The sequence below is a fragment of the Hemitrygon akajei genome, chromosome 16, assembly GCF_048418815.1.
Source record: "Hemitrygon akajei chromosome 16, sHemAka1.3, whole genome shotgun sequence".
In the NCBI taxonomy this organism is placed as follows: domain Eukaryota; kingdom Metazoa; phylum Chordata; class Chondrichthyes; order Myliobatiformes; family Dasyatidae; genus Hemitrygon; species Hemitrygon akajei.
In genome coordinates, this window is record NC_133139.1 from 9,617,853 (window position 1) to 9,645,193 (window position 27,341).

Below are 27,341 nucleotides of genomic sequence, written 5' to 3' on the forward strand. Positions count from 1 at the left end.
AATATTTGTGGGCCGCACAGCACAATCCTTTCTGATTTGATTTTATGCAAATGACACATTTCATAGTATGTTTTACAGAAGTGAAAAGTTAAGACTCTTAACAGTGTTGATGAGCAGAGGGACCTTGGGGTCCAAGTTCATAGCTTGCTGAATGTGGCTTCGCAGGTTGATATGTAAAGGTGACAAATGAAGCTTATCTTCATATTTATCTTTTTACTTTGCTCTGTGAAACCAATTGTTTAATTTTCCAAGTTGGCTCCAGATAACCTGAGTAAGGACACCCAGCTGCAACATACAGTATTTTTAGCTTTAATTATCACTTCTGTAAGCTGCTGTTCCCGAAGTGTGTAATGTCGCAGTCAATGCCATTTACAAATGAATTCAAGCTGTGCATATATTTTCACTGGTTTACAAATACCATTAAATAAGAAATTATTACATCTGAGGATTGCCTAGAGTAGAGATTACAGTTTAGCTTTTCCACCAGTACATATCAGGCTCAGTGGGTAGAGATAAGGCTTCACAGTGTCCCAGAACTGGGTTCAATCCTGACCTTGGATGCTGTCTGCGTGGAGTTTGCATGTTCTCCCTGTGACTATGTGGGTGCTCTAGTTTCTGCGCACTCCCCAAAGTTGTGTGGGCTGGTGAATTGATGGTAAATTGCCCCACCATGGTAGAATGGGGGGAAGAGTTAATGAGATGAGAAGAATTTTTGTAAATGGGATTAGATTCCAATTCAGATCCCGATTTGCTTATCACATATATGTGTTAACATACAGTGAAATGTATTTACAGCCAACATCTAAGGACGTGCTGAGGTCAGCTCACAGGTCAGGCGGCAACATAGCATGCCCACAGCGCTCGGCAGAACAACACAGAACACAACAGGAAACAAAAAAAACAGCAAAACAAGTCCCTTTCCTCCCTCCCCCCCCCCCCCACCCACATACATGGACAGTCCTATAACTCCAGTCTCCCATCTCCAGGCTTTGACTTCCATGTATTATTGCAATACGCTATTTTATTTTATTATTGTATATAATATTCTAATAACATAACAAAATAATATAATATTAAAGTAAATGGTCAACGTTTTGTATGCACTTGGTGGGCACAAAGCCTGTTTCCATGACTCTATGATCTCTTTTTTCCTCTAACCATATTTATTTTTCAGTTCCCAACCATCTTTCTTCTGCTTCTCCGAATTTGATTTATTTCCTCCTTTCCTTCCATCTCTGGACAACTACACAACCCAGATCCCTCTAAGTTCTTGATGTAGTATTTCAATCAAAGATATTGACCATTCCTTCCCCCACCCCACAGATGCTGCTTGGCCCACTGAGTTCCTCCAGCGGACTGCTTCGTTCCCTTCAAGTTCCTTTCCAATGGTTTTTCCATGCTGCCAACAGGATGCACTGTATTGGAATTCTCTTGCTAAATGCCAATGCCTGGACATGCCTCTCCTACCCTCAGCTGCCGTGGGATATCACAATTGAAATAGAACCAGACAACTCACCTGGACTATGGATTCCAAACTTCCATCTGATCAGCTGATTAAAAAAAAATTGCAAACTAAAGGATAACTTTATCACCAGTCCTGCCTAAGGGTCTTGACCCAAAACATCGACTGTACTCTTTTCCATACACGCTGCCTGGCCTGCTGAGTTCCTCCAGCATTTTGTGTGTGTTGTGTGAACAGTATGCAAGACAAGCTTTTCACTGTATCTCGGTCCGTGTGACAATAATAGACCAAAACCAATGCCAAATTCACAAGTCTCTGTGGGCGTATTCACGGGTAGTCGAAGGCCCAAGGTGTACGTGTCTGAGAGCCTGGGCTGTGGATTGGAGGCCTAGAGGTGGCCTGCCCTGGGGTTGGAGGCCTGTCTGTGTGTGTGAGTGGGAGTGTGGGAAAGGGGTCAGTTCTGCTGTTGCTGTTTTGTTCTGTTTTATTACTGCTGCTGCTTGTGTTGTTCTGCTGAACTTTGGGGACGTGCTATGTTGGTGCCGAGATGTGTGGTGACACCTGCGGCCTGTCCCTAGCACATCCTTAGGTTTTGTTGGTTGTTTACCCAAACATCGCATTTCACAGTATGTTTTATGTACACGTGATAAATAAATCTGAATCTGAATTTGTGCAACTCTCTTCCTCAAGGGGTGGTGAAAGCAGTCTTTGAATATTTCTAAGGTAGTGACATTTGTTAAGCAGACGAGGTTGAAGTTTACCAAGGGTAGATGGGGAATATAAAATTGAGGTTTCAACCTGATCAGCCTTGTACTTATTAAATGTTGGAGGAGGCTTGAGAGGCCAGTTGGCTTACACCTGCTCTGAATCCACATGGTTATTTACTTATGCAGAGATACAGGCCCTTCTTGCCCAACAACCCACCTATTTAACACTAGCCTAATCACAGGGCAATTTACAATGACCAATTAACCTACTAACCAGTCTTTGGACTGTGGGAGGAAACTGGAGCACCTGGAGGAAGCCCACACATTCACGGGAGAAACATACAAACTTCTTACAAACAGCAGTGGAATTGAACTCCAAACTCCAATGCCCCAAACTGTAACAGTGTCACGCTAACCATTACACTACCATTGCCCCCCTCCACTTGTCTAGTAAATACAATGATGCATTGCTTTTAATTTTAAGCCCATCATCATCTCCATAAATAATTTCCTTTTGAAGGGAGAAGCACTCTTTAGAAAACACTTGTGCAACTTATCAGTCCACAAAGCTGCAAGCTAGATCAGGCTATTTAAAATTCATGATACTATTTTCAACTTTTGCTTTGAATCACACCTTCCACAGAAAGATGGATTGGTGTTGCTACAGTGACGCTTGCCAGCAGATAGTACTGAGGTGTTCATAAGGCTTCTCTTCCCACAGCAGAAGTTTGTCAATTGGCACAAGCACAAGGCCGTACACCTGGTGATACTGATGCTTCTCTGAGCTGCAGATTTCACGTTGTAGTTATCTCTGGTCCTTTATGTTGAGTAGATAGGGCTGGCAACAAACACAACATTCCCTCGTCTTTCCCCTGTCTTCAAATACTTTCTTTTTAAACCCAACAGAATGTAAATGGAATGAACCAAGAAATAATTTGGATTACATTGCCTGGTCTTTAAAGATCATATTCTTACCGGGCATGCTTTGTGCATAGTTAGATTAGTCAATGTCAAAGTCATTGTACATTTATTATTAAAGTACATATATATCGTCATTATCCTACCTTGAGATTCATTTTCTTGCAGGCATTTACAGGAAAGGAAAGAAATACAATAGAACTTGTGTAAAACGAGACAGAAACGAAGACTGACAAACAACCAATGTGAGAAAGAAGACAAGTCATGCAAATAAAAAATAAATATTCTGACAACATGAGTTGTGAAGTCAGTTGTGTTGTGAAGTCAATTAGGTTGTGAAATCAGTTCAGAGTTGAGGTGAGTGAAGTTATTCACGTTGGTTCAGGAGCCTGATGGCTGAAGGATAATAACTGTTCCTGAACCTGGCAAAGTGGGACATAATGCTCCCGTACCTCCTGTTCAGTGATTCTTGCCATTAAGTGCAAACTGTAATACAGTAAGTAAATAGATCCAAATAGCAAGTTAGGATCTTTACTGATGAGGGATCCCAGCCAAAAATACTGACTGTCCATTCCTCTCCATAAATGCTGTCTGACCTGCTGAGTTCCTCTAGCATTTTGTGTTTGTTTCATCAATCAGTTTGTACATATAATATTCAAAGACCCCACTATTCCTTCATAAGCTAAGCCATACATTATGACTAATTGTATCATAATTTCATTTTGCATTGCTAATTAATTTATTAATAATCCACCTTCCTCTCATATCTCAGGTCTCAGAAATTTTCCAGAGCTTATTGAAAACCAAACCTTAAAAGATACGAAGATGGTAAAACTATCTGAATATAAGTACCAGTGTTTAAGGAAATATAAGGGTTCACTGTTCATTCCTTTCCATGGATGCTGCCTGGCCTGCTGAGTTCCTCCAGTGTTTTGCATTTGTTCCTCTGGATTTCCAGCATCTTCAGAGCCTGTTGTTTTATACTTTATAAACATCAATGTAACATGTCAAACCACAAAACTGCAATCTAAATTGGCCTAGTTTTTATCTATAATACCATCTTTCTATTTTCTGTTTTCAGTCTCCCTTCCATACAGGGACTTGTGTCGCAACACTCATATCTGAGAGCACAGATTCCTTTGATGTTCCTCGAGCTTACTACAGAGGATATTTTAAAAAATGAATTACATCCGGGGAGGGGTAGCTACTTCTATTTGATTTGCCTATATGCCTCACACTTCTGCAACTAAAACCATTTGTATTGAGCAAATATGAAAAATCTGCTGATGATTTTGTTTTATTTGATATGGATACCTTTTGCAAGTCTGGCAATATTGCCTATCCATTGCCCTGGAATTGGCTGGCGATGCCTTGTCAGAGGGCATTTTAGGATAAATCAAATTACTGGAGGCATGTAGAGTATCAATATTGCTGGAATTTCTTTCTGTCACCAGTGAAAGAGGGTTCACCAGTCCATTACAGGTTAAGGCCTCCCTACCACTGAGCACATCTACATGGAGTGTTGCCGCAGGAAAGCAGTGTTCTTCTTCCATCACCCAGGTCATGCTCTCTTCTTCTTGTTGACATCAAGAAGGTGGTACAGGAATCTCACAACCCACACAATCAGGCTCTTGAACTAAAGGAGATAACTTCACTCCACTTCACTTGCTCCATCCCACACCTATGGAATTACTTTCAAGGACTCTTTATCTCATGTTCTCGATACATATTATTTATTCAGTATTATTATTCCTTTCTTTTTGTACTTGCACAGTTTGTTGTCTTTTACACACTGGTTAAACACCCAAGCTGGTGTGGTCTTTCATTAATTCTATTATGGATTTATTGAGTATGCCTGCAAGAAGATTAATTTCAGGGTTGTATATTGTGTCTTGTATGTACTTTGATAATGAATTTACTTTGAATTTTGAACCAGATGAGATTTTAACTCTTTCCAATGGTTTTGCAATCTTCTTTATAAAAGCCTAAGACCGTAAGACCATAAGATATAGGAGCAGAATTAGGCCATTTGGCCCATCGAGTCTGCTCTGCCATTACATCATGGCTGATCCATTTCCCTCTCTGCCCCAATGTCCCGCCTTCTCCCTATATCTCTTCATGCCCTGATTAATCAAGAATTTATCAACCTCTGCCTTTAATATACCCAATGACTTGGTCTCCACAGCTGCCTGTGGCAAAAAATTCCACAGATTTCACAGATATTTACAAAATTAAATAGTCCTACATATATCTCATTCAATAATGGAACTGAAATTCCTCAGATGTAGTGATGGTATTTTCCATTAGCAGAAGAGTTTATGACCTGAGGGTACATTTGATATCCCTAGTGTAACAGAGCAGGAGGCGGGGGTGAAATGCATCTCCACCGAAGGAGGTGTAAGGTGATCCTACTTTCCGCTAGCCTGCCAGTCACCCTTGGGCAAAACGTAACACCTGCTTAGAACCCCCCCCCCCCCCCACCAACTCCCCACGACCAGGGTCACGTGAAGTCATGGGAGCAGGTGGTGGATGGTCATATGAGCAGATGGTGCATGTCACAAGTCCTGGTGATGTTACCACTGACACCAGGCAGACAAACTCTGAAGAGTATTGATAATGGCTGGGGTCACCCACCTTGTAACGACACTGCCCAGAAGAAGGCAATGGCAAACCACTTCTGTAGAAGAATTTGCCAAGAACAATCATGGTCATGAGACCGTGATTGTCTATGTCATATGACATGGCACACAATGATGATGTCATATGACATGGCACAAGATGATGATAACATGTGTAACAGAATCAGGAAATATACCACCATTCAACAGAAACAGCATTTCACTTTAAGTTAGAAATTAGGCTTCAAAACAAAGTTATCTTGCCTGTCTGTAGTATAGCTGAAATGATGTAATGATGATGGGATAGCATTGTAGTGCAGCAGTTAGCATAACAGTATTTATAGTGCCAGCAACCTAGAATCAATTCCATCGCTGACTGTAGGGACTTTGTGATCCCCCTGTAAATGCGTGGATTTCCTCCGGGTTGCTCCCACATTCCAAAACAAAATCAATGGGTTAGGGTTAGCATGTTATTTTTGTGCTTTAAGCATAGCGGCATTGTGGGCTTCCCCCACCACAATCCTCAGAGGTTGCTGGCCGTTGACCAAACAACGCATTTCCCTGTATGTTTTGATGTACATGTGACAAATAAAGCAAATCTGTATCTTTAGCTAACAATGCTCGTCTCTTTTCGATGACCAAACTGGATTACATTTGTCTGCTGGTATAAATGAGTTCTGAATGGTTAAGGATTGGTCCTCTCCTGTCCAAATGGAGAAGTATTCAGAGCATTCACAGTTGCTGCTTCAACATATTTGCATCAGTGTTCACAGACCAAAGAAGGAGTTAGGAACAGAACAAAATGAGAGGGTCGACGACGGGGAAAATTTCCCATTATCAGAGGTAGATAAGATCTGAGGATATAGATTTTGTATCTAAATTTAGAGATTTAGATAGGATCTGAGGGGAACCACTTTCAGCCAGAGAGTGGTGAGTACCTAGAACACACTGCTGGAGAGCATGGTGAAACCAGAGTAGCTGTCAGCATTTGAGAAGTCTCTAGACCAGGGGTTCCTAACCTGGGGTCCACAGACCCCTTGCGTAATGGTTTTGGTCCATGGCATAAAAAGGTTGGGAACCCCTGCTCTAGATGAACACTTGAATTGTCTAGGTATAGGTAGCTAAGGACTAAGTACTGGAAGATGGGATTAATATAAGTGGGTGCCTACTAGTCAGTGATGGGCCAAGTGGCCTGTTTCCCTGTAGTTTGACTCCAACACTTTGGCACTATAAAACTTGCTGGTGAACTTTATAGAAGCATGAAAAGTTGATGGGAGGTGTCACAATGGGAGGGAAATATTGGGTAATTTACCCCCAGGTGCTGAGTAAACAAATTTCTTTTCAAAAAGCACAGTAAACTTGTTTTGGAAAATGCACAAGCTAAAGGTTAAAGGTGCCTTCCAGTAAAAATTTGACATTCTAGTGAAGTATAACTGGCCAAAATTACCTTCTGAAGGTAGTGAAAGCAATTCAAAGGAGAACATACACAGAATATTATTCTCACTCAAAATTAATGGTTAGTAATGTTCATGAGAAAAATCCACATAACCCAATCCCCATATCAAGTTATATACAGTATTATTTGTTCTATTCATTGATCATCATCATTATTATGTGTTGTGTTGTATGATGGGAGTGATCATGGTCTTTGACCATGATTGTTCTTGGCAAATTTTTTTACAGAAGTGGTTTGCCATTGCCTGCTTCTGGCCAGTGTCTTTATAGGATGGAGAACCCCAGCCATTATAAATACTCTTCAGAGATTGCCTGCCTGGCATCCATGTCACATAACCAGGGCTTTGAGATGCACCAGCTGCTCATACAACCATCAACCACCTGCTCCCATGGCTTCACATGACCCTGATCAGGGGGCTAAGCAGATGCTACACCTTCCCCAAGGGTGAGCTGCAGGCTAGTGGAGGGAAGGAGCGCCTTACATCTCCTTTTGGTAGAGATGTATCTCCACCCTGCCACCCATATACATTGGTAGAGTGTGCATTATTTTGTCTACAGGGCATCGTTGCCACTCTTGTGACCTCCAGGATTGGAACAAACTTCAGGTGTTAGCGAGGCTTCTAACCTGAGCTGAGATCCTCTATGTCTTGTGGCAGAAGAACCTAAGACATGCAGTCCTTCACCACAACACCAATATGTTGGTTGTCTTAAACATATAGAAACATAGAAAATAGGTGCAGGAGTAGGCCATTCGGCCCTTTGAGCCTGCACCACCATTCAGTATGATCATGGCTGATCATCCAACTCAAAACCCTGTACCTGCTTTCTCTCCATACCCCCGATCCCTTTAGCCACAAGGGCCATATCTAACTTCCTCTTAAATATAACCAAAGAACCGGCCTCAACTGTTTCCTGTGGCAGAGAATTCCACAGATTCACCACTCTCTGTGTGAAGAAGTTTTTCCTCATCTCAGTCCTAAAAGGCTTCCCCTTATCCTTAAACTGTGACCCCTCATTCTGGACTTCCCCAACATCGGAAACAATCTTCCTGTATCTAGCCTGTCCAATCCCTTTAGAATTTTATACGTTTCAATAAGATCCCCCCTCAATCTTCTAAGTTCCAGGTATAAGCCTAGTCGATCCAGTCTTTCTTCATATGAAAGTCCTGCCATCCCAGGAATCAATCTGGTGAACCTTCTCTGTACTCCCTCTATGGCAAGAATGTCTTTCCTCAGATTAGGGGACCAAAACTGCACACAATACTCTAGGTGCGGTCTCACCAAGGCCTTGTACAACTGCAGTAGAACCTCCCTGCTCCTGTACTCAAATCCTTTTGCTATGAATACCAACATACCATTTGCCTTTTTCACCGCCTGCTGTACCTGCATGCCCACCTTCAATGACTGGTGTACAATGACACCCAGGTCTCGTTGCACCTCCCCTTTTCCTAATCGGCCACTATTCAGATAATAGTCTGTTTTCCTGTTCTTGCAATCAAAGTGGATAACCTCACATTTATCCACATTAAATTGCATCTGCCATGAATTTGCCCACTCACCTAACCTATCCAAGTCACCCTGCATCCTCTTAGCATCCTCCTCACAGCTAACACCGCCGCCCAGCTTTGTGTCATCCGCAAACTTGGAGATGCTGCATTTAATTCCCTTGTCTAAATCATTAATATATATTGTAAACAACTGGGGTCCCAGCACTGAGCCTTGCGGTACCCCACTAGTCACTGCCTGCCATTCTGAAAAGGTCCCGTTTACTCCCACTCTTTGCTTCCTGTCTGCCAACCAATTCTCTATCCACATCAATACCATACCCCCAATACCGTGTGCTTTAAGTTTGCACACTAATCTCCTGTGTGGGACCTTGTCAAAAGCCTTTTGAAAATCTAAATATACCACATCCACTGGCTCTCCCCTATCCACTCTACTAGTTACATCTTCAAAAAATTCTATAAGATTCGTCAGACATGATTTTCCTTTCACAAATCCATGCTGACTTTCTCCGATGATTTCACCTCTTTCCAAATGTGCTGTTATCACATCTTTGATAACCTACTCCAGCATTTTCTCCACCACCGATGTCAGACTAACCGGTCTATAATTCCCCGGTTTCTCTCTCCCTTCTTTTTAAAAAAATGGGGTTACATTAGCCACTCTCCAATCCTCAGAATCTAAGGAGTTTTGAAAAATTATCACTAATGCATCCACTATTTCTTGGGCTACTTCCTTAAGCACTCTGGGATGCAGACCATCTGGCCCTGGGGATTTGTCTGCCTTTAATCCCTTCAATTTACCTAACACCACTTCCCTACTAACATATATTTCCCTCAGTTCCTCCATCTCACTAGACCCTCAGTCCCTTACTATTTCTGGAAGATTATTTATGTCCTCCTTAGTGAAGACAGAACCAAAGTAGTTATTCAATTGGTCTGCCATGTCTTTGTTCCCTATGATCAATTCACCTGTTTCTGACTGTAAAGGACCTACATTTGTCTTGACCAATCTTTTTCTTTTCACATATCTATAAAAGCTTTTACAGTCAGTTTTTATGTTCCCTGCCAGCTTTCTCTGATAATCCTTTTTCCCTTTCCTAATTAAGCCCTTTGTCTTCCTCTGCTGGTCTCTGAATTTCTCTCAGTCCTCAGGTGTGCCGCTTTTTTTTGCTAATTTATATGTTTCTTCTTTGGACTTGATACTATCCCTAATTTCCCTTGTCAGCCACGGGTGCACTACCTTCCCTGGTTTATTCTTTTGCCAAACTGGGATGAACAATTGTTGTAGTTCATCCATGCGATCTTTAAATGCTTGCAATTGCATATCCACCGTCAACCCTTTAAGTATCATTTGCCAGTCTATCTTAGCTAATTCACGTCTCATACCTTCAAAGTTACCCTTCTTTAAGTTCTTTGTTTCTGAATTAACTATGTCACTCCCCATCTTAATGAAGAATTCCACCATATTATTGTTACTCTAACCCAAGAGGCCTCGCACGACAAGATTGCTAACTAACCCTTCCTCATTGCTCAATACCCAATCTAGAATGGCCTGCTTTCTAGTTGGTTCCTCGACATGTTGGTTCAGAAAACCATCCCGCATACATTCCAATCTATATGTAGATTGAAGTCACCCATTATAACTACTGTTCCTTTTTTGCACGCATTTCTAATTTCCTGTTTAATGCCATCCCCAACCTCACTACTACTGTTAGGCGGCCTGTACACAACTCACACCAGCACTTTCTGCCCCTTAGTGTTATGCAGCTCTACCCACATCGATTCCTTTCTAATGTCCTTCCTTTCTATTGCGTTAATCTCCTCTCTAACCAGCAATGCTACCCCACCTCCTTTTCTTTCCTGTCTATCCCTCCTGAATATTGAATATCCCTGCATGTTGAGCTCCCATCTTGGTCACCCTGGAGCCATGTCTCTGTGATCCCAACTATATCATATTCATTAATAACTATCTGCACATTCAATTCATCCACCTTGTTACGATTGCTCCTCGCATTGACACACAAAGCCTTCAGGCTTGTTTTTACAACACTCTTAGCCCTTACACAATTATGTTGAAAAGTGGCCCTTTTTGCTTTTTGCCCTGGATTTGCCTGCCTGCCACTTTTACTTTTCACCTTACTACTTTTTGCTTCTACCCTCATTTTACACCCCTCTGTCTCTCTGCACTTGTTCCCATCCCCCTGCCACATTAGTTTAAAGCCTCCTGAACAGCAGTAGCAAACGCTCCCCTTAGGACATTGGTTCCAGTCCAGCCCAGGTGCAGACCATCCTGTTTATACCGGTCCCACCTCCCCCAGAACTGGTTCCAATGCCCCAGAAATTTGAATCCCTCCCGCTTGCACCATTTTTCAAGCCACGTATTCATCTGAAATATCCTCCTATTTCTACTCTGACTAGCACGTGGCACTGGTAATAATCCAGAGATTATTACCTTTGTGGTCCTACTTTTTAGTTTATCTCCTAACTCCCTAAATTCACCTTGTAGGAACTCATCCCGTTTTTTTACCTATATCGTTGGTACCTATGTGCACCACGACCACTGGCTGTTCACCCTCCCATTCAAGAATGTCCTGCAGCCACTCAGAGACATCCTTGACCCTTGCACCAAGGAGGCAACATACCATCCTCGAGCCTCTTTTGCGGCCGGAGAAACGCCTATTTATTCCTCTTACAATCAAATCCCCTGTCACTATAGCTCTCCCACTCCTTTTCCTTCCCTCCTGTGCCGCAGAGCCACCCATGGTGCAATGAACTCGGCTGCTGCTGCCTTCCCCTGATGAGACATCTCCCCCAACAGTATCCAAAACAGTATATCTGTTTAGGAGGGAGATGACCGCAGGGGACTCCTGTACTACCTGCCTACTGCTACGCTGTCTAGTGGCCACCCCTTCCCCTTCTGCCTGTGTAGCCTTTACCTGCAGTGTGGCCAACTCACTGAATGTGCTATTCACGACTTTCTCAGCATCGCGGATGCTCCAGTATGAATCCAATTGCAGCTCCAGACGCTCAATGCGGTCTGCCAGAAGCTGCAGCTGGACACACTTCCTGCACACATAGTCGTCAGGGACACTGGAAGTATCCCTGATTTCCCACATGCTGCAGGATGAACAAACCACGGGGCCGATCTCAGCTGCCATGACCGACCCAATACTTGCCTCAACTTTTGAAACTTTCTCCTTTGAAAGGAACTTACCCGGCCTTACCTCACTTGGAGTGAAGCTCGTCCTCAGCCTTTTCTCGTCAAAGCCTCTCGAGTCAAAACCTCAAATCTCCACTCCTTCACTGGCCGCTTTCCACAGAATGTCTTCAAAATGTATTTTCTATATTTAACACAAAATATGTGGTAAGCATGCCAGAGTAGATTAAAATCAGGGCTCAATTCCTGAGACCCGTTGTAAATTGGGGGACTGTGTCGTCGAGTGCCTCCGCTCTGTTCACCTCAAGTGGAGCTTCCTGGTCACCAAACATTTTAATTCTGATTCTCATTCTGACTTGTTGGATCATGGCCTCCTCTTGTGCCAAGATGAGGCCACTCTCAGGGTGGAGGAGCAACATCTTCTATTCTGTCAGCGTAGCCTCCAACCTGATGCCATAAATACTGCTTTCTCTTTCCAGTAAACAAATTAAACCCCCCTTACTTTATTTCCCCATTATAAATTTTTACCTCTTCTCATCTACCTATTACTTCCCCCTGGGCCCCTCTTCCTTCCCTTTCTCCTATGGTCCACTCTCCTCTCCTATCAGATTCCTTCTTCTCCAGCCCTTGACTTTTCTATCCACCTGGCTTCACCTGTCACCTTCTGGCTAGTCTCCTTTGCTTCCCCCACCTTTTTATTCTAGCATCTTCTCCCTTCCTTCTCAGTCCTGAATAAGGGTCTCGGCCAAACTCTCTATTCATTTCTATAGATGCTGCCTGATCTGCTAAGTTCCTCCAGCATTTTATGTGAGTTGCTTTCAATTTCTTTTAAGTGGTTAAAAATATAGAATGAACTTCCCTTTGCAAAGTAATCAGTAGAGATTTAGAGTTTACTAAAGATTTGTCATCACACCAATTCAAATTGTTCTTTGTATGTACAATGAAATTATTTCCCTCTGAGAAAAGCAATATTACTCTGCCAACTTACAGTGAGAATCATGGTTACTTTGGTTAATTAAATGCTCAGACAGATACGGGCTCAATATGAGAAGACATGGAAGTCGAAGCCTTTCATCTGGAGCCCTGAGTCCGTGAATCTCCACGAGTTTGCTGAGGTAGTAAAAGGCCCAATGTCTGTGTGTCTGTGCCCGAATCCGGATCTACTGGAGGCTGATCGCCGAAGAATATGGACTATCTTGAGGTGAGAGGATTGCATATTTGTGTGATTGGGAGGGAGGAATGGGGTTTATTTTGCTGTTGCTGTTTTGTTGGTTCTTGTGTTTTGTGTTGTTCTGCCCAGCAGAGAGGGCATACTATGTTGGTGCTCCGCAGATACTTGCAGGCTGCCTCCAGCACACCCTTGGCTGTGTTGATTGTTAACAAAAGCAACCTATTTCACTGTATGTTTCAAAGTACATGTGATAAATACATTTGAATCGTGAATCTTGACAATGCCCTTTTCAGATCTAGTATTTTGTATCAATATGTTGCTGAAATAGATCTTGTCTCATCAATTGGTTATAGATCTTGCACGTTATTCTTTTAGTCAGTGAAAACAAAAACTCCTCAATGAATGGTCCCAAGGCCAGCTGCAAAATGAGAAGGGTTGGACTTGAGGCTAGCAAAAACCCAGAGCTACAGAAACACCAAAGACCTCATCTCTAGGAGAGAAAAGAGAGAAAGGACCCTCAAAGATGAGCTGCACCTGGGGCAGCTTGAAAGACTGCCCCAGGACAGTAGATTCTGGTGAGCTGCTGTCAGTGGCCTATGCCCCAGCAGGGGTGATGGGCTTAACCAACCAGCGTAAACAAAACAGTATCCACTTATTTTTAGATAACGTGACACATGCACTTAGCAAATGTATTCAACTGTGTAATGCAAATGTAATCTATTGCTTCCAGACATTAAATAAAAATAGACTTACGCATTGTAGGCTATTTTAGGTATTCTAAATGCAAAAAAGTTTTAAATCTCCTGTAGATGGAATTTTGTAACATAATGAATAGACAATAATGATTAGCATCTGAATTCTCCGGAGAATTATTAAACAAGACACATGTTGTCCCTGACGGATATTAAAGATGGTATAGATACCGAAAAGCTATTTGTAAGTTGCTCTACTGGAAAAAAATAGATACAGTATTCAAAGCCAATCATTATTCTTTGCATAGGAAGGGCAATTTTCTGAAAGGAAGGTGCCAATAATCTCAACTGTAAGGTGTAAAGTACAAGGGAAAGTCTCAGGCACTCTTGATTTCATTATACTGGGGTAAATGTGAACCAAAGGAGGAGGATTTGAAGGCAGACAACATAAAGGCATTGTGGGGAAGCGCTGCAGTCTAGGGTCTTTCTGCACTAGACATTGACATACTAAGTCCAGGGTAAATATCCCTCAAACACTTAAAACATGCTTTGTCCCAGGAGGCCACTTGAATGGCAAGGAACACAACGTGTGCATAAACTATCAATGTATAGAACTGACGAATTTATAAATGATACTACAAATATAAACAGAGTCATGCAATGTTTTTGTACTTATACATACTTGTAAAGAATAAACTTTACTTTTGAAATTAAAAAATAGATTGAAAGAGATAAAGGAGAAGATTAGGCTTAGATATATATATATATGTATAGCTAGGGTGCCTAAGACTTTTGCACAGTATTATAGTAATTTTATGTATTGGACTATACTGCTGCAAAAAAACAAAATGACATATGTGAGTGATGATAAAGCTGATCCTGAGATAGGTCTCTATTGCGGATTGAGAGTGGGAAAGAGCCAGGGAGAGGGGAATCATGGTTGGGAAAAGGGGAAGGGAGAGGGGAGGAGTGGAAGCACCAGAGAGACATTCGGTAATGATCAATAAACTAATTTGGAATCAAATTACCTTGCCTGGTGTCTCAGGGCTGGATGTGTCTGCAGCCACCCCACCGCCCCTGGCACTTCTCTCTCATCAGTTCCACACCCCTCCCGCGGTGCTCCACCCTCACCATTCCTAATATACTTTGCTCCCACCAGATTTACACTCGCTCTCCACTCCATGTTGACAAATACAGTACTGAGCAAAAGTGCTAGGCACCTTGGCTGTACATATGTGGCTAAGACTATTGCACTGTACTCGGCATCTTTCGAGTGTGGGAGGAAATCAAAGCGCCTGAAGGAAATGCACGTAGTCACAGGGAGTTCGTACAAACGCCTTACCGACAATGGCAGGAACTGAACCCAGGTTACTGACACAGCACTAAGTGCTATTCTACTGCGCAAACCCGTTAACGTTCCAGATATCATTACAGAGAGCCAAGATAACTGTTTTGAAGAATGATCTCTAACTCAAATTGAAATGCTGCCTTCTATTGAATTGTGTTAAGATTCCCAATTCTTCTGTTACACCAGGAGCTGTCAAATGGGAACAAGTGCTGAATTGTCTAAAGGTATAAAATCTGAATATTTCTGAGACAGGCAAATGGTTTGTCAAAACAAGATTATGCTGCAAGTCTAATGCAAGTAGAAAAGCATGAAATACCACACTATCGTAATGATTCAGTTATCACTGAAAGATTGCTTATATTCTGCACTGTACAACTTGGCATTCAGGTTGAAGTAGTCAGTTAGATTCAACATTGGCTTAGCTGGAGAAAGTAGAGAGTGTTAGTAGATGGTTGTCCCTCTGATTGGAGGCCTGTGACTAGTGGTATGCCAGTGACATTGGTGCTAGGTCTGAAGTTTATCATGTATGTTAACAATTTAGACGATAATGTGGTAAACTGGATCAGCATAGTAGATAGTGAGGAAGAGGATCAAACTTGCAAAGTGATCTGCACCTGTTGAGAAAATGGGTTGAAAAATGGCAGATGGCATATTTATTGAGATATAGTGCAGAACAGGCCCTTCCAGCCTCTGACGTCGCATTGCCCAGCTAGCCCCCAATTTAACTCTAGCCTAATGATGGGACAATTTACATTGACCAATAACCTACTAACTGGTATGCCTTTGGACTGTGAAAGGAAACCAGAGCACCCACAGGAAATCCACACAGTCATGGGGAGAACGTACAAACTCCGTACAGACAGCAGTGGGAATTGAACTCAGGCCGCAGGTGCTGGAAAGCATTGTGCTAACCACTTTGTTTCTGTTCCACCCCTATACATACAAGTGTGAGATGTTGCACTTTGTGAGGACAAAGCAGAGTGCAAATTACACTGAGAATGGTAGGGCACTGAAGTGTGCAATAGAACAAAAGAACATGTGGATACAGGTCCATAATCCCTTGAAAGTCATATCAACAGGTAGACAGGTTCGTAAAGAGAGCTTTTAGCACATTGTCCTTCATAAATTAAGGTACTAGAGTTGGAATGTTATGTTGAAGTTGTATAAGACATTGGTGAGGCCATATTTAGAGTATGAAGTGCGTTCCCCGGAAAGGAGCTTCAAACCCACCAGACAAAACAAGATTACCCAGACACACCAAGTCAAGAGACCAACTCTACCACCCAACAAACCAAAAACTAAAGCTACAAGACCTACACAAAACCACATAGTTACATATATTTATAGTTAACATATAGTTACAACAGTGCAGACAACACCACAATTGATAAAAAACAGACCATGGGCACAGTAAAAATAGTCCAAAGATGTTAAAAGACTATAAGTTCGAAAGAAACCACCACACAGTTTCCACAAGTCTTCAGGGTGCCGATAGACTCATCATCCCACGCAGGCGGCAGAAGGGAATACCCCCGCTATGGACTTCCACGGCGTCGCCTGACTCAGCCTCGCAGACACAGCACACAATGAAAGCTCCATTGAAAGCTAGGTTGAATATGTCAGGATTTTATTACCTGGAGTGTAGGAGAATGAGGTGAGATCTCACAGAGGTATACAAAATTATGAGGGGTATAAATAGAGTGAATGGATGCAGGCTTTTCCCCCGCAGGTTGGTTGGGAATAATATATAGGTCATAGGTTAAGGGTGAAAGGTAAAATCTTTAGAGGGAATTTGATGGGAATTACTTTACTCAGAGTGTGGAACAAGCTGCCAGCATAAGTCATAATGCAGGTTTAAATGTAACATTGAAGAGAAGTTTGGATAGAGACAGTACATGGATGAGAGAGGTTTGGAAAGCTACGTCTGGGTGCAGGTAGATTGGACTAGGCAGAGCACCAAGCCGGCATGGATTAGATGGGCTGAAGGACCTGTTTCTGAGCTGTAGTGCTATGACTCTCTGACCTGCTGAGTTCTTCCAGCTTCTTGTTTGTTCCTTTTGATGTCACAGCCTCCATCTCACCGGATAATCAAGACAACAGTATCCATTTATTGTGAGACAGAGCGCATTTTCCCTCACTTGATAATAATTGGAATGGAAAAGCACCCCAGATCAGGGTTCCCAACCTTTTTTATGCCATGGACCACTACCATTAAGCAAGGGGTCCATGGATCCCAGGTTGGGAATCTCTGTCCTAGATGGTTACCTTTTGTCAGTCATGTGTCTGCAGTTGTTAATTTGTTTCTTACTGAGATGTACTCTCAGTAGCTACTTTATTAGGTACATCTGCTCGTTCATGCAAATATCTTATCAGCCAATCATGTGGCGGTAACTCAATGCATAAAAGCATGCAGGCACGGTCAAGAGGTTCAGTTGCTGTTCAGACTAAACACCAGAATGGGGAAGAAATGTGATCGAAGTGATCTTGATCATAGAATGATTTCGGGTGCAAGACAGGGTGGCTATTGCAGAACTGCTGCTTTGGGATTTGCACATATAACAGTCTCCAGAGTTTACGGAGAAAGGTGCACAAAACAATGTCATCCAGTGAAAGACAGTTTTGCAGGTGAAAACATCTTGTTGAGGAGAGAATTCAGGCAATAGCCGGACTGGTTCAAGCTAATAGGAAGCCAACAGTAACTCAAATAACCACACATTACAGCATTATTGTTTATAGCTTTGCTAAAATCACTGGCAGAAAAAGAATCTCAGGGTTGTATGTGGCAACATGTATGTACTTTGATAATAAGTTTCACTTTGAACTTTGAGGGGTGTACAGAAGAGCATCTCTGAATGCACAACACGTTAAACTTTGAAGTAGATGGGCCACAGCAGCAAAAGACCATACCGAGTTCCACTCCTGTACCTAATAAAGTGGCCACCGAGTATATATCGTTTGCTAAATCCTAAAGTATGATAATAATGTACATGGTGTACAGGGCCTTTGTACTTTGAACTTCACCAGCAGTACTCTCATGGAATATTGAAATTTGAGTGGATGTGGAGAGGATGTTTCCTATAGTTATTGGATATATTTAAAGTGGAGATTGATAAGCCTCCATCATCTTATTTTCACTATGGATGTCCAGTACCTATACACCTCCATCTCCCAGCAGGAAGACCTCAAAACTCTTTGTTTCTTTATGGACACCTGACCCAACTAGTTCCGCTCCACCACCATTCTGCTCCGTCTAGCGGAACTTGTCCTCACTCATAATAATTTCTCCTTTGGCTCCTCCCACTTCCTTCAAACAAAAGTTGTAGCCACAGGCTCTCACATAGGTCCCAGCTATGCCTACTTGTTTGTTGGCTACGTGGAACAGTTTATGTTCCAAGCCTACACTGGTGGCCGCCCCACTTTTCCTACGTTACATCGACAACCGCATTGGTGCTGCTTCCTGCACCCATGCGAAGTTCACTGACTTCATCCACTTTGCCTCCAACTTCCACTCTACCCTCAAATTTACCTGGTCCATTTCCAACACCTCCCTTCCCTTTCTCGATCTCTCTGTCTCTATCTCTGGAGACAGCTTATCTACCGATGTCTGTTATAAACCCATGGATTCTCACAGCTACCTGGACTATACCTCTTCCCACCCTGTTACCTATATAAATGCCATCCCCTTCTCTCAATTCCTCCATCTCCACAGCACCTGCTCTCAGGATGAGGCTTTTCATTCCAGAATGAAGAAGATATCCTCCTTCTTCAAAGAAAGGGCTTCCTTTCCTCCACCATCAAAGCTGCCCTCAACCGCATCTTTTCCATTTCATGCATACCTGTTCTCACCCCATCCTCCTGCCACTCTACCAGGGATAGGGTCCCTCTTGTCCTCACCTACCACCCCACCAAACTCCACGTCCAGCACATAATACTTTCATCATCTCCAATGGGATCACACCACCAAGCAAATCTTCCCCTCCCCCAACATTTTGCTTTCCGCAGGGATCACTCTCTACATGACTCCCTTCTCCATTTGTCCCTCCCCACTGATCTCCCTGCTGGCATTTATCCTTGCAAGTGGAACAAGTACCCCAACACCTCCTTCCTTTCTACCATTCAGAGTCCCAAACAATCCTTCCAAGTGAGGCGACACTTCACCTGTGAGTCTGTTGGGATCATATATTGTATCCGTTGTTCCCAGTGTGGCCCCCTGTATATCACTGAGACCCGACGTAGATTGGAAGACCGCTTCACTGAGAAAAAGTGGGATCTTCCAGTGGCCACCCATTTTAATTCCACTTCCCATTCTCATTCCAATATATCTATCCATGGCCTCCTCCACTGTCGCAAAGAAGCCACAATCAGGTTGGAGGAACAACACCTCATATTTCGTCTGGGTAGCCTCCAACCTGATAGCACGAACATTGATTTCTCAAACTTTCAGAAATGGCCCCCACACTTTCACCATTCTCCATCCACTTTTCCCTTTCTTACCTTAACTCCTTACCTGCCCATCTCCTTTGCCCTCCCCCTTTTTTTCCTTCCAGGGCCTTCTGTCCTCTCCTATTAGATTCCCCCTTCTCCAGCCCTGTATCTCTTTCATCAATCAACTTCCCAGCTCTTTAATTCACCCCTCCCCCTCTCGGTTTCACCTATTACCTTGTTTTTCTCCCTCCCCCTCCCCCCATCTTTTAACTCTACTTCTCATCTATTTTTCTCCAGTCCTGCTGAAGGGCCTCAACCTGAAACGTTGACTGTAGTCTTTTCCATAGATGCTGTTTGGCCTGCTGAGTTCCTCCAGCATTTAGTGTGTGTTGCTTGGATTTCCAGCATCTCTAGACTTTCTCTTGTTTGTTTGATAAGTTCTTGATTAGTCAGGCTGTCACAGGTTACAGGGAGTAGGCAGGAAAATGGGGTTGAGAGGGATAATAAATTAGCTATGATGGAATGGCAGAGCAGACTCAGACTCGATTAACTGAATGGCCTAATTCTGCTCGTATGTGTTTTGGTCTTATGTTAATCCTTATGGGGCTGCAGAAAGAGAATAAGAGGATTTTTTATGCATTCATATATTCTTCCTGGGATGTGTCCTAAATCAGTCACATGCTGAGGAATGATTAATTGCAAACCAAAACTGTTTCCTCTCTCTTACATTTGCAGTCTATGTTATTCCTCCTGAGGTTCATACAAGGTTTGAAAAAAAATATTTTGTGAGATATCACCGGATACAAACTCAAAAGCACAACAGTGATTACTTTAAAGACTGCAATTATTCTTTAGAGGTTCTGCTAGATCAGGGGGTTCCCAACCCCTGCATTAGATGGTTCTCTTGTACAGACCATTCTAACAAACCAGAATATTAGGAGGGAGACTTAAAATCTGGTTGAGTGGTGCCACATCAATAACTTCTCACTCAACACCAGCAAAACCAAACAGCTGATTATTGACTGCAGGAGGAAGATGTCGGGCTCCATGAGCCAGTGCTCAGTTGAGAACTGGAGGTGCAGCAGGTCTGTAACTCTCAATTCCTTGGTGTTATTATATCAGTGGATCTATCCTGGGACTGGCACATAAGTGTCATTTCAAAGAAGCATGGCAGTGCCTCTGCTCTCTTAGAGGTTCGCAGAGATTTGACGTGTCATCTAAAACTGACCAACTTCTAAAGATGTCCAGTGCAGACTATCCTGACTGGTTGCATCACAGCCTGGTACAGGAATGCCCATCCCCAAGAACAGAAAAGCTTACAAGTTGGTGGATACGGCCCAGTCCATCGCAGGTAAAGTTCTCCCCATCACTGAGTCCATTTCTATGGTGTGCTGCCACTAGAAAACAGCATCCTTCATAAAGACCCCTACCATCTAGAGGTATCTTCTCACTGCTGTCATCAGGCAGGAGGTACAGGAGTTCAGGACCCACACCACCAGGTTCAGGAACAGTTACAACCCTTCAACAATCAGGCTCCTGAACTAATGTGGATAACTTTGCTCATCTCAACACTGAACAGATTTCCACAACCTGTGGACTCACTTTCAAGGACTCTACAACTCATGGTCTCAGTATGATTGATTGATTGAATTTATTTTTTTGTTTCAATCTGCACAGTTTGTCTTCTTCTGCACGTTGGTTGTTTGCCAGTCTTTGTGCGTGGCTTTTCATTGACTCTATTATATTTATTTGTTCTACTGTGAATCCCTGCAAGAAAATGAACCTCAGGCTAGTATATGGTGACATATAAGTACATTGATAATAAATTTGAATTTGAGATAATTTTCTTTACATTCAAAAGATCATTCCAACAAACCAGAATATGCAGCCTTTAAGAGTTTTACAAGATTTGTACAGAAAACTTCTTTATTATGAAGGCTATCTAGAAATTGATATGCATCTTTCTGTCTTTAGATGATGATTATTCTGTCACATGGTATGATTTAAACTCTGAAGAATGAGATAGCTTTATTAAAATTAATGGCTAAACATCAAAAAAATTACTTAGTAGATTTGAGTCACATAAGGAATACTAACCATTCTTCCTAATATCTGTTACATAATTGATCCATTAAGACTGAATCTACATTATGTATTCTCATAGAGTCTGAAAGATTGTAAAAATACTGCCCAAGATACATATCTCAAGAGGTTCAAAATTGGGAGACAAGATACAAAAATGGCGATAATAATTTCTATCTCTAAATGTCTGAAATGCTGAAAAATATCCCAGGGGATTTTAGAAGGACATTATGAAGGTAAGGAAAATCTTCTGCTTTGAGGTAGCAAATGAAAGTGATTGTTTGTATAAATCGTTATTGCAATTATAATAGATTAAGGTGAATCTGCACCCTAGAGTATTGTGTAGACACAAAGAGACTGTGGATACTGGAATCTGGTGCAACACACAAATTGCTTACTCCCCTCCCTCACCAACTCCACCTGCCCATTACCCACACACTCCTCACACTGGTTCCCCTCCCTTTATTTCCTGGTCTATAATCCTCTTCAATCCCGAACCATCCTGAAAAACTCAATGCCGTTTATGCACACTTTGAGAGAGAAAATAACACAATTGTGTAAATCCCCACAGCATGTGGCAACCCTGTGATCTCTCTTGGAGGCGGCATACACTCAGTGGCCACTTTATTAGGTACCTCCTTTATCTAATAAAGACACCTCTGAGTGTACTGTATGTTTTTGGTCTACTGTTGCAGTAGCCCATCCACCTCAAGGTTTGATGTGTTGTGCATTCGGAGGTGATCTTTTGTACATCACTATTATAAAGCGTGGATATTTGACTTACTGTCGCCTTCCTGTCAGCCTAAGCCAGTCTGGCTAATCTCCTCTGACCTATCTCAATAAGGCATTTTTGCCCACAAAACTGCCACTTCCTGGATGTTGTTTGCTTTTCACACCATTCTCTGTAAACTCTGCAGACTGTTGTCCAGGAAAATCCCAGGAGACCAGCAGTTTCTGAGGTGTTCAACCCACCCTGTGTGGCATCAACTATCATACCATGGTCAAAGTTGCTAAGTTCACATTTCTTCCCCATTCTGGTTTAGTCTGAACAACAGCTGAACTTCTTGATTATGTCTGCATGCTTTTATGCATTGATTTGCTGCCCTATGTTTTGCTGATCAGATATTTGCATTAATGTACAGGTGTACTTAATAAAGTGGCCACGAGTGTATGTCAGTGATAGTAGACCTGATTTTGATCAGATTCGATCACCTTCAGATTTTTATGATTTCCCAGTTTTTCATGTGATTCCCACTCTTCCTCCCTTCCATCATCTGTCTATCAACTTGTGCTCCAGAACATGCCGTGCCACTAGCCAAGCTGTTCCAGCACAGCTACAACACCAGCATATACCTGGCAATGGGTAGATCCACTGGAGGGTTATCATCAAATTAACTGAAAACAAAGATACATAGATTTCTGAAGATTAATGGAACCAAGGGATATGGGGCAGAACAGAAAAATGGCTTTGAGGTAGAGATCAGCAATAACCTTGATTAATGGCAGAGCAGGCCAGAAGAACCAAATGGTCTACTCTTGCTCTTATTTCTTAGTTAATCTTAGATGCTCAACCCAACCTTAATTTCATCTGTTACCATTCACAAAAACAAGTGGATTAACTTCATGTTAAAAGCAAATTCTTCTATTTCAAGTAGTTCCTGCAGATATTTCAAATCCATGTGTGTTCAAATAAATTGCTGCACTTCCTCTAGTAAAACAAATCTGTCGAGATGTACAGAGATTTTCTTCCTGGATGTCGTAACCAAATATAAAGCAATTAACCACATATAGTTAATAGTTAATAAGAAACTTCTCAGTGTTACTTTTAAATTCTTCCAAGGCCTCACCTTTCCCTATTCTTCTAGAGTAACAAACACAAAATGCTGGAGGAACTCAGCAAGTCAGGCAACATCCATGGAGAGGAATAAACAGTTGACATTTTGGGCCAACATCAGGACTGGCCTATTTCTCCAATATCCTCCACCCCTTAATCATCCAAAATACTTTGCATGTTTTTCAATTCTGATTATATACAAATGTAATTGTAAAGTGTACCATCCATTACCAAAATACAGGGTTCTAAAATTCTGTCTCAATTTTTCTGCCTCTTTACCTGACATTCCTTCGTAGAATGGCCCTTTTGATCAAAACCTAACCTTTGGTCATCTGACTTACTGTTATAAAGATCAGCTTTATCTGTCACATATACATCAAAACATACAGTAAAATGTAACTTTTTTGTATTATTGACCAACACGGGGATGTGCTGGGGGCAGCCTGTAAGTTTCATCACCAACGTAGTATGCCAACAACTTACTAACCCTAACCTGTATGTCTTTGGAATGTGGAATGAAACCAGAGCACCTGAAGGAAATTCGTGTGGTAATAGAGAGAATATACAAATTCCCTACAGACCTCGTTTGGTGACATGTTACTGTAAAGTATTACGATAACAGCAATAGCTGTGATGTTGAATGTTACATACTGTAATACTCCTTTGATGGCATGTTATTGCTATATTAGGTTTTACATAAATAAAATAGCCTGTTCTTGTCCTCATGTTTGGAAAATGAACTAGTGGCACTTAACATATCACCACAAGTTTGGGTTTTAAACAATGTTCCCTCAAGTTTTTTTTTACATCTATGTGGAAGAAGCAGGAAGTTTTTTTGCATGGTCTGAAAACTGCACGGCACTTTAAATGTTCTTTTTTTGTAATATGTGCATCAAACAAAAACCATAACTCACAACACAAGTAAATGAGATGTCAGGCAGTTAACACAACTGACAGGCACAACAGCTAAAGTAAAATGTTTTGAATAGACAGTGTCGGCGTTCAGTGAGCCTGCAGTTTATTAACAGTAAGCTACTGACCTCCATTCTGTGTTTCTTGTTACAATTTGTAAAAGTGTTGTAACTTGAAACACTGACAAAGTTAATATGTTGAAACTCTAAAGTATTTCCAAGTACAGATTGTGGTGTGTTTATTATTTAGAATATTTAGGGATTATATTTGTTAACATATCATAATTACAGGGTATTTCACAATTACATCAACATTGATTTCAAAGTAATACTAGCATAATTGCAAAATTATATTAACATTATATAAAAGAAAATTCTAGCTGTGTGGCAACAAAGGCAATGTGAGCGGGAGCATTTCAGTTACCGCTCAACTATGCACCCATGCAGCTTAGAGGGAACAGTGGTTCTAAAGGTCAGACTCATTTTGTCATTCAGCTACCCCATTTTAAGTGATGCTAGGAGTATCAGAGGATATGGGAATCAGATGGTAGAGAGTTGAAGAGCAGTATCTTTTAGAATGGTGGAGTATGCACAAAGGGTTGTGGCCTATTTCTTGTATCTGTCAAATCTCTAATTTGTCAAATATGCACCTCTATAAGATCGACCCTTATGATTTTATGTACTTCTATGAGTTCGTCCCTCATGATTTACGCTATACCTCGCAACAGCATAATAGAGATTTGACCAGTGACCAATTGGCACTTGCGATTGATTAGTAAGAGCAAATTAAAGGAAAGCAGGGACAAGCACAGCAGCAGTCGTCTGAGTGGACAGAGTGGTGATCTTAAGGCTTTAGCTCTTCAAGGCTTCACTCAGATAAAGCAGGGGAAAGAAAAGCTCAATTATTTTTCATTTGCTTCTTTTTATCTGCTCAACTAGAGTAGTATAGTGGAATGCTCCTCTTGCAGAAGGCAGGGAGACCTACGGTATCCCTGACGACTTTAACTGTAAGAAGTGCAGCTTCTACCAAACCACGTTAAGGAGCTGGAGCTGGAACTGGATGATCTCAGGATCATTCAGGAGGCTGAAGAGGTGATAGATAGGACATAGGGAGAGGTAATTACACCCAAGGAGCAGCACACAGGAAACAGGATGACAGTTAGGAAGCGGAAAGGGGTTAAGGAGTCAGTGCTGAGTACCCCTGTGGCCATCCCCCCAACAACACTTTGGATACTGTCGGGGGAGGGGGGGAGATGACCTAATGGAGGAAAGTCACAGTGGTTGGGTACCTGACACTGAGTCTGCCTCTGTGACTCAGAGAGAAGTGGGGGGAGAAGAAGCACACCATGGTGACATGAAAATCATTAGTTAGGGGACTGGACAGGAGGTTCTGTGGGAAAGGATGAAATTCCCGGATGGTATATTGCCTTCCGGGTGCCAGGGTCCAGGATATCTTGGATTGAGTCCTCAGCATTCTTAAGTAAGGGGGTGAACAGCCAGAAGTTGTGGTCCATGTCGGTAACAATGACATGGACAGGATGTGTTATGAGGTTCTGCATTGGGAGTTCAGGGAGTTAGGTGCTAAATTAAAGGACTGGGATCTCAGAATTGCTACCCATGCCAAGCGCTAGTGAGGCTAGAACGAAGAAGATTATACAGTTTAATATGTGGTTAAGGAGTTGATGTAGGAGGGAGCTCATAAGAATTTTGGATCATTGGACTCTTTTCCGGGGAAAGTGGGACCTGTACAGAAGAGATGGTTTGCTGCTGAAAGGGCCTATTATCCTAGCAGGAATGTTGGTTAATGCTGCACAGTGGGATTTAACCTAGAGTTGCAGGGGGATGGGAACTAGAGAACCAGAACAGTTAGTGCAGAGTTTATGGAGGCAGATGTTGGTAAGACCTCAGACAAGGGGTCAGAAGCTGTTGAACCACTGTGGACAGAGCTAAGGAACTACAAGGGTAAAAAGACGTGGATGGGAATTGTATACATATCCCCAAACAGTAGTAAGGATGTAGCCTACAAAATGCAATGGGAGATAGAAAAGGGCGATGTTACAATAGTCATGAGGGACCTCAATATGCAGGTAGATTGGGAGAATCAGGTTGGTGCTGGATTCCAGGAAGGGGAATTTCTAAAGTGCCTTCAAGATGGCTTTTTAGAGCAGCTTGTGATTGAGCTCACTAAAGGATCAGTTTTTCTGGATTGTGTTTAGTGCAATAAACCAGAATTGATTAGAGAGCTTAAGGTAAAAGAACCCTTAGGGGAAGTGATCATAATATGATCAAATTCACTCTGAAATTTGAGAAGGAGAAGCTGAAGTTGGATGTATCAGTATTACAGGGGAGTAAAAGGAATAACAGAGGCACGAGAGAGGAGCTGGCCGAAATTGATTGGAAAAGAACACTGTCAAGGATGACAGCAGAGCAGCAATGGCTGGAGTTTCTGGAAGCAATTTGGAAGGCACAGGATATATATATCCCAAAGAGGAAGAAGGATTCTAAAGGAAAAATGACACAACCCTGACTAACAAGAGAAGTCAAAACCAACATAAAAACCACAGAGAAGGCAGATAATAGAGCAAAACTAAGTGGGAAGTTAGAGGTTTGAGAAGCTTTTAAAAACCAACAGAAGGCAACTAAAAAGTCATTAAGATAAAGATGAGCAGAAAAGGACCTTGGTGATTGTAGGGATGACTTAGAGCAGACTGAAAAGCTTGAGCATATAGACATTAAGAAAGAGGATGTGCTGGAGCTTTTGGAAAGCATCAGGTTGGATAAGTCACCGGGACCAGACAAGATATACTCCAGGCTACTATGGGAATGATCTTTGCATCAACAATGGGGACGGGAGAGGTTCTGGAGGATTGGAGGGTTGCATGTATTGTTCCTTTATTCAAGAAAGAGAGTCGAGATAGACCTGGAAATTATAGACCAGTGAGTTGGTAAGTTGATGGAGAAGATCCCTGAGAGGCAGGATTTATGAACATTTGGAGAGGCCTAATACGATTAGGGGTAGTCAGCACGGCTTTGTCAAGGGCAGGTCATGCCTTAATG

At 42.2% G+C, this 27,341-nt stretch overlaps 1 long non-coding RNA gene across 1 annotated transcript in view; it reads right to left on the reverse strand.

The window, feature by feature from the left end:
• LOC140739740 (uncharacterized) overlaps nt 1-27,341 on the reverse strand; it is a 41,564-nt gene that overhangs the window by 10,730 nt on the left and 3,493 nt on the right. Inside the window, exon 2 of the long non-coding RNA XR_012101734.1 lies at nt 11,889-12,005. This is a non-coding gene — a long non-coding RNA (uncharacterized lncRNA). The remainder of the gene's footprint in view (nt 1-11,888; nt 12,006-27,341) is intronic.